The sequence below is a fragment of the Diplotaxodon limnothrissa genome, linkage group LG8 (assembly GCF_057381915.1).
Source record: "Diplotaxodon limnothrissa isolate DT_005_m linkage group LG8, D_limnothrissa_male_GT1.1, whole genome shotgun sequence".
In the NCBI taxonomy this organism is placed as follows: Eukaryota; Metazoa; Chordata; class Actinopteri; order Cichliformes; family Cichlidae; genus Diplotaxodon; species Diplotaxodon limnothrissa.
This window is the reverse complement of record NC_140603.1, coordinates 30338870-30347517: the sequence shown is the minus strand read 5'-3', so window position 1 is coordinate 30347517 and position 8648 is coordinate 30338870.

Sequence of the window (8648 nt, the reverse complement as noted above, 5' to 3'; positions counted from 1 at the left end):
AGGCCATTTACTTTTATGGACTGCACACTAATTATTACACAGACGACATTTCTGGCACTTTTGCCAAAGTTGAGAAGGAAATTGAACAAAACAAACAGGAAGCGGGAGGCTGAAGAGACCATCCAATGAAGACAGAAGGAACAAAATAAAACACATGAACATGATCAAGCTTCAGAGGGCTGAATTCAAAGAAACCCTGAAAAAGTGATGCAGGAGGTCAGTTTTTCTGAAATGTCATTGCAGCAACAGAAAATGGTCCTGAGTAGTTTGGACAGCCCCGATGTGCTGGAAGCATGCATTTGTGAGAACATCGGGGCGTACTCCTACTGTGTGGGGATCAGTCAGTGGCAGTGATTGCTTCATCCTCTAGAATCTACCTGCATACTCTCAGCACGTGACTTGGCCAGAGAGGAGGAACCCAGCACTCACTGCACCAGCGTGGGGTCTGGATTTCATCCTGACACCTAATGGTAGTCAGGGTGCCGTTGCCTGTAGAGGTCTGTACGTTAGCTGAACGATGTTACAGCCAGCGTAATGTTCTCCACGGCTTCTCCAGACCCTTTCATGTCTGTCACGTGTGCTCGGGGTGAACCTGCTCTCATCTGTGAAAAGCTCAGGGCAACAGCTGATGTTCTACCGGCCTCACGGTGCCGGGCAGTGAGCACGGAGACCACTAGAGGGTGTCGAGCCCTCAGGCCACGAATTTTCTTTCTGATGGTTTGGTCAGAGACATATACACAACAGTGGCCTGCTGGAGGTCATTTTGTAGCTCTGGAACAAAGGAGAAGATACCAGTCCTGATGATGGGTTAATGGCCTTCTATGGTCACCGTGCAGCTCTCCTGAAGTCACTGACTTTAAGACTGTGCTGAGAGACACAGCGAACCTTCTGGCTGTTGGACTACCTGTGCAACCGACCATCAATATCCCAGGAGTTTCACTGATGTGATTCTATAATCCAATTTGTTGCTTTCATTTTTTGCGCAGTATATAATGCGAAAACTAAACTTCAAAGTAAAACAGGAAGTTACTGTAGGACAAATAACAGGGCAAAGTTTAGTCCTGCTGGAGCCACTGAGGTTTACACCGACGTGCAGGCTGATTTCACAAGACCTTAAAAAGTAAAAGCTGCTTTTGATTTTAGACTTTAGCTTCTGAATTTTATCATGAATTCAATATTTTATGACATCTCTGCACCTATTGGAGACATACGAGAACCAGTCATTTAAAGAAGTATTCAAACAGGAAGTATCATTTTCTACAGGACTACAAAAAAATAAAACACCTGCCTAATGTTTGTGCGGGACCTGCTTGTGCCTGTGCATGGAGGTGAAACCACAGGGATGTGCGGTGCTGGCTGAGACTGGGAAATGACGGCAGATCCTGAGGGTTCAAAGTTTGCACTTCTGCTCCTCGAGTGACTGATCGGTGTATGTGTGATGCTGCTGTGAGAACTGGACTCACTGAAATGGACCTCTTTGTGCTGTTAGTGCATTTTTAACATTTCTGATAAATCATGTGACTTCCTGTGTCCTGCAGACCAACTCTGACCTCTGGCTCCAGTGTAAGGCTTCTGTCTTTTATATACAGTCTCATGCTGAGGTAAGCTCAGAGACACTTTGTAATCATTCCGAGTGGTGAAGCGCAGATAACAGTGAATACAACACATGCCAGAGTAGACAGAGAAATAGCAGTGCATGTGCAAGTGTGTCCACTAGGTGTCACTGAGCTGTATGCTGTAAGCCTCCTCACACACGTAGGTGCCTCCCTTTAGGCACTTTGTCCTGACTTACAGTTGGAAGAAGCCTCCATTCTTCATGCAGTGGTTTCATCGGGTGGAGGCTCTCCAAACGAACTCTTGTGAGGTGCTCGCTGGTCATTAGGTCATGATTTCCTGAGCATCAGTCCTTTAGCACCGTGAAGAGTTACATAAGATGTGTGATTAATCTGAGTGGACGCTCAATGCAGAGAGCACGTCCCCCATTGGCTCACTCAGACTGCAGTAATGAATCTAAGTTGGACTGCTCTCTGGGGGGGGCTGACTGCATAACTGTGGGGAAGGATAAAGCAGCTCCATACAAATCTGTATCACATAAAAACTCATTGCCTAATAGTGTGTTGACCTTGTTTCACCAGCTCAGCTATGAGCCATCAGGGAGTGTCTGTGTTCCCGTGCATGCTGAGGATGTTCAAGTTCTAGCAGACTTTAATCTGTTTGTAGGGCTGGCGAGTTTCTCGGTTTCTTTTTATGCCACGTTTCATGGCCATAAACCTGCCGCTGCCACGTGGGACAGTCACCAGTGTAATAGACAGTGACCATTCAGAGTGTATGCTGCTCCACACTCAGCTTTAAACGCACACCACCATCCAAGTAGTTGTAGTGTGGCCCCCTGGGCTCAGAAATGAAGGGTAAATGCCAAAAGTGCAGTTCCTCTATTGGCCACTGGGGGCTCCAAAAATGCCTCAGTCTCCATCGGTCCCCATAGACTCTCATGTTAAAATGTACAAGTTTAGAGCAGAAATAAACATGTTTAGCTCCTGCTATAAGTAATGGTTTTGATTTCTACGGATAATTTCCTTTCATGATAACTGTGGAGAGGCATGACTTTATTCATAATGCATTCCTTTGGATGCTAGTAAGATCTAAAGTTCCATCCAAAAAGCTTCTGCCTCAGATTGGGTGTTGCTGTCTCAGAGGAGCGGCGTGTAACGCAGCCCAAAGACAGAGCTTAATACATACAACCAAGTATAAAATGAATGCAGGTACCTTTGGAAAAAATAAACTTCAAGACTGAAAATAATAAAATCGGTTTAACATTATTTTAAAATAAAGACCAATAAGGGAAACGTCTTCACATAGATGTGGGAGTGAAAATAATAATAATATTAATAATCTCAGCAGCCCCTCTGCATACATCAGAAGCTGCACAGAAATGGAAACATACAGCAGTTTAAACGTACATTCATGAGGATAAAGGGAAGCTCGTTTAGTCTGATACGTAAAGGCGCCAGGAGTTAATGGAGCTGCTGGTGTCTAAACACTGTCCTCACCTCATTATGGAGCAGCTGCTCTTCTCCAGCTGTTACAGGCAGCTCAGCTAGAGGAACTCTGGCTTCACATCGAGTTTATCTAAGCTTCCCTAAACCTCCGTTATTCATTTCTGGGGATAAATCAGACACCCGGCGAGTCTCTGAGGTCTTTTAAAGCATCTAATCTGTGTTATTATTAGCTAGCAAGACACAAAACAATAAAAATAGATTCACTGCTTTTGAAAAACTCGAGCTCCGTGTTTCACTCTGTAAATACAGATGGAAGTAAATCAGATGAAGTGCAGGGTTTGATTGGAGGTCTGTCAACAAATCCCCAAAAGGGACTTTTTATTTCCCCATTTATCTGCCAACTACTCCCAACATGAGCTCTAAAACTGAATACAGTGTCGTCTTCTGTATTATTTTTGTGCTTCTTTCTCTAGTGACTCATCGATCCATTTAAACCCAAAGCTGTTCAAAGGTTGATGTGGCTGAAGTTCACTTCAGGTCAGCCCCTCAGCTCAGCCAAAGACCAGCTCAGCAAGTGCGGGTAATGGACCTTTTGGAGCGAGCAGCCTCCGTTACAGATGCTTCGCTCGTGTGGACTGTTTGTTTCTCCTGATCAAAAAAAGACCTGAAATCTCCTCCAGATGAAGTTGTTAGTTTGTCAATGAAAATAAGAGGATGTGATGCTACACGATGTGGAGATCCGGCCTGACCTTTGATTCAAGTGTGTGTGTGGTAGATCTCTCAGCTCAGCATGACCCTACCTCCCCAAGGTACAACAGAATTCAGCGTCCTACTGCCGCCATCTTTGATGCTCACCAGTTAATGCTTATTTCTTGCTTGTGGTTCAGCAGACTTTTTCTTAGTTGGGCGGTGTTACTGCCTGGAGTGCTTTCCCAGTAAAACCACAGCAGTTCTTGGTGCATAAATGCTCCACCTCTGGTTTTAGTACTTGCTTTTTTTTCAGACTTCATCTATGTTAAAGAACACCACATGCTGTACATGCCACTTTGATCGTGAGTGGGCCACATGAGTGGAGCTCTTCTCTCTGTCAGTGTAAAGATGTTTAACTGCTGAGATATTTTATGATAAGATTAAAAAAAAGGGACCCGATTGGAGTCTTTGCCAGCCCAATTCTGGCCCCCGGACCTTATGTTTGACACTCCCAGCTTAAAGAGAAATTAAAGAGATAAATTATTTTTCTTTTAAGGCAACAAAGGACGTTTGTCTGTCCGCCTGTCGGTCCTCCCATGTTCTTCTAATCTCACCTTAAGCTCAGTCTTCTGGTCAGGCTGACCTGATCAGAGCTCGTCTCACAGTCTTAATCTGACACACGAGGAAACTTGTTTCTCCTTGTTGCACAACCTGCCGTCCTCCCCACGCTGGATTAGATTCAGTCTATGCTGATGTTTTGTTAGAGCTGGACTGCAGCCACCTCTCATCTGTTTAATGAAGACAAACTTAACAAAACAAATGGGAGTGAAGGATGGGCTGGCCCTGGATTTATATTTCAGTGGTCCCCTGCTAATATAATTTAGGGGAAAGGACCTCGTGTTCCTTTACTGAAAGAGAGAGCGAGACAGAAACCAACCGGTGCTGCCAGCTGATGATTTAAGAAAAAACTGTGACACCACCAAGAAGAGGAAAGTCCCACTTCACTTTAAGACCCGTGAATCCATGTATCTCCACCTCAGAGATGATTTAGTGTGTAAACAGAGGCGGTGATGAGGGAGTGAGCAGCTGGCGTGCAGGTGGGTGTGGAGGTAAGGTGATGCAGATGGCGAGAACAGTGCAGTAACTACAGCCTCTGAAATGACCGCACAGTCATAAGCTCTCCAAATAATGACCACACTGTTGTTTTGTTCCGACTCCATGGAATGACCAGGCGGCTCCAGAATTCCAAATCCAGTGGTTGTGATGGTGGCTGCCGTCAGCACATATATACAAAATGACCAGAGGACATTTAATAACCGATCCATGCCGATTTATTCAAACTGAAATCCCGATGAGCATCATTTCTGGCTGTTTTGTCAAACTCTTGTCCTGATTTGACCAGCACGGTGAGGAAACTGCAGCTTCTTCTCTGGTTTTCTTGATTTCAGAGTTGTGATGTCTTTTTGTGGCCAATCACCTGCAGTCAGTGTGAGTAAGTGAGTAAACCTCAAAGACGATGCAGCCGGGAAGCAAAATGCTGCAGAGCGGCTCCAATGTGAAGACTTCAATCGGACTGTTTGGGCAGATGGGAGGAAGAGGAGGAGGTCTGCATCATCTTACGGACAAACACACATATACAAACACAGCCACACATATACACAGCACACTCTGTGCAGGCGCGACAGCTGCACGTTAACCTGCGCCAGCTCGGACTTTGTTGTTCTCTCTCTTGTCTTTTTCACACTCTCTCGCTCTCTCTCTGAAACTCGAACATGCACATGCATAATTCAAATCGTTATTGCTGACTGACTCAACTTGAGTGGAATTAGACTGCTTTTCACACGCTCACGTGCACGCTCTGTGTTTCTGGGAAAAGCAAAAATGTTTGAATTCCCTCCAACGGTCTTCACATCATAAACACAAATGATGAGCTGTCCAAGTGAAGCTGGAGCCGGGAAGAGGCAGGAAGGCCGAGGACAATTCCACCGGGACTGGAGCTTCTTGTACTTTTGTTATATTTTATCTGTTTAATGTTAATTCTGACTCATTGTACACATGAGTCACGCTTCAAAATCGTGCCTCTAAAGTCAGTCATGAACTTCCAACCCCAACCACAGACATTGGTCGGGAAAGCTGGAATATGGTTTGAAAACGTTTGAAAACATCTTGTTCTGTTTCATATTCACTTAAAAGCTGCAGAGAAATTAAATACTGCAAAAAAGCTATTTAAAAGCATGGGATATTTGCCATGTTTGATCCTGAACAGAGAGGAAGAGGAGTTTATTGCTCCAAAGTGGACATAATTTCATTAAACAGTGGAAAGGTTCTGATGAATTCAGCCAAACTTCTAAATGTTCTTTACAGCTACAGCACAGGATCGTGTGACAGCAAATTACAGATCCAGCAGTTGGTGTGCGAGCAGAAGAATCACATTATGTTCGCTTACTCTGTGCATCCAAGATTTAAAAACACGTAAACTCTTGGCAGGACAGACAGGTGGTAAATTATTCCTCATGCTGCTGAGGATCCATGAACTCTTTGAAAAGTCCATCAAGATGACAAGTTTTTCACTCACAATAATTCCACATCCACAACTGAAGACGTAACTCTACTGGTCAGTAACACCTCCTCGTAGTTGTCTGGTAACTCTTGAGTGACCACTGAGTGAATTGTGTTTTGGGGATCAAAGCCAACCAAATCCCTTATAGGATCACAACCCCCCCATCTATATGAGCTGGTCAACGCTTCTTAAACCTCTCCAGTCACCAGTAGCAGCCCTTAACTGTCCCATGGGAGCCCTTCAGTGATCACAGAAACCCATTAAATGATCCTCCTCCTTCAGTTAGGAGTGGACCTGCGTTAAAGTCCAGTGAGTGCTCTAAGGACCATCTGAATCACTTAGATGATGGCTTTCAATCACTCAGTGAGCACTGGGTAAGACCAGGCACATTGAGGCCTGACAAAATGTGTCAGAAGTTCTTTGATTGATAGAAATAGCAGGTTTATATTCACACCTGAGCAAATGGGAGCGTTCAAAGTCTATCACTGAGCCTGGAAACTGTAGCAGAAAATCATGCAGGCCCTTCAGGCACCAAGCCCTCCAAGAATCCATGAAACTCATTCAAGAACACGTGAAACTTAAGTTTCACCTTCAAAACCCACATGAACCCTAAGCTCCTTAAGCAATGACCAGCCCCCCACCACAGCATCACTGTAACAACTTTAACGTCTCCATCTCCTTCAGTGACCACTGCAGTCTCCCAGTGGTCCAGATTCCCCCTCAAACACCCTTAAACTCCCTTTAAAGAACATTAAAGCCTCTCGAGGTCTTGAAATACTTAAAAACACGTACACCCACATCTTCGTCTTGTTAAGTCGCTGAGCCCTGACTTCATCCATGCAGACCCTCTCAAGTGCGTCTCTATGGCGATGAGGGTGGCAACAGGAACACACAAACACAGAGACAGAAAGATGGATGAAAATCCCCTCTGCATCATGTTTTTCTGGAGGTGAGGGGCTGCAGCAGGAGCTGCTGAACTGCCCTGAGGGCTGACGTCTTGAATCATTTGACAGGGTGTTTACGAAGTCACGCCGAAAGCCTAAAAGCCTCTCTACTGGCCTCCAGAGGCGGAACCGCTCATTACAACATCACCACACAGACCTTGCATTCAAACCCTTTGAGTTTTTAAGAACTCATCCATTGTGACGTCCTTAGAGTCACGATTACAGGTTCATTTGATGTGAATTTGTGAAAAGGGAGCCAGATTATATTGATCTGTGCTCGTCTATATAAAACAAATCGTCCTTCTCATATTAAAAAAAACTTTGATCATGTTTAATTTAAAAAAAAAGGTGACAAAAAATATGGAAAAGCATAACAAAAAAAGATGTAGGTAGTGTTTGCTAGTTTTTCTCTACTTTAGCACAGGAAAGATGGAGGATGAACTTTGTTGATGGACTCTGGTGGGTGGAGACAAACGCCAGCACACGGCAGGAAGAAGACACTGGAAACAACCCAAACTTCAGCCAAGCGAACATCACTTTACACGGGTGGATTTCCCATCATGCTGAGAGGAGAGAAAGCTGCTTTTTATCCTGTTTACCCAGATAAAATCAAACCAATCATGAGCTTTGATTATAAACCCAGCTGAACACCTGACGATGCTCTCCACCATCATCAAACTTCATCTCTCCAGAGAACTGTATAGCTTATATGTGGAGAACAACACCGTCCCGAGATGCTTCATGCCAGCTTGTCCTTTCAAACTGTGTTTCTCACACATTTTGAATATTTCATGGGGACAGTTTATAGTCTGGAAACAGAAAATTAGTTAAAAACTGAAATATGAGTCTCGATCGTGCCGTGTGTGTCTGAACTGTTTGGTCACTAAAATGCAGAAACTATTTAACGCATTAAAACCTGGACCTCAGCAAGTTTCAGCTGCATGTTTAGTTACGACACAGACACACACACACACACACACACACACACACACACACACACACACACACACACACACACACACACACATATTCACTCTTGTGGTCAAATAAGTACATAACTCACTGCAGAGTACACACACATACACACACTGTGTGAAGCCTGGTGTGGAAACATTAAAATCACTCACTTTATCACAATTGTGGGCAAAAGTCACAGCTCTCACTTTCACCCTCTCTCTCAGATTTATGTGTCACCACCTTCATTCCAACACACACACTCAGTGCACACACACATACACACACACCCATCGCTGATCGGACTCTGAGTGGGTTTCCTTGGCTTCCTCCTGCATCGATAAGTCTGCAGCTGCTGGAGAGGTCTGACTCAGCAGTGAGTCGAGTCTGATGAAACTGGGGTTTCATTATCATAAATGTGTTTCATAAACATGAACTGAAACACAGCCTGCGTTTCAGCACCTCCAGCGCTGTCGCCTGCAGAGAACCCAAAGATCTGTT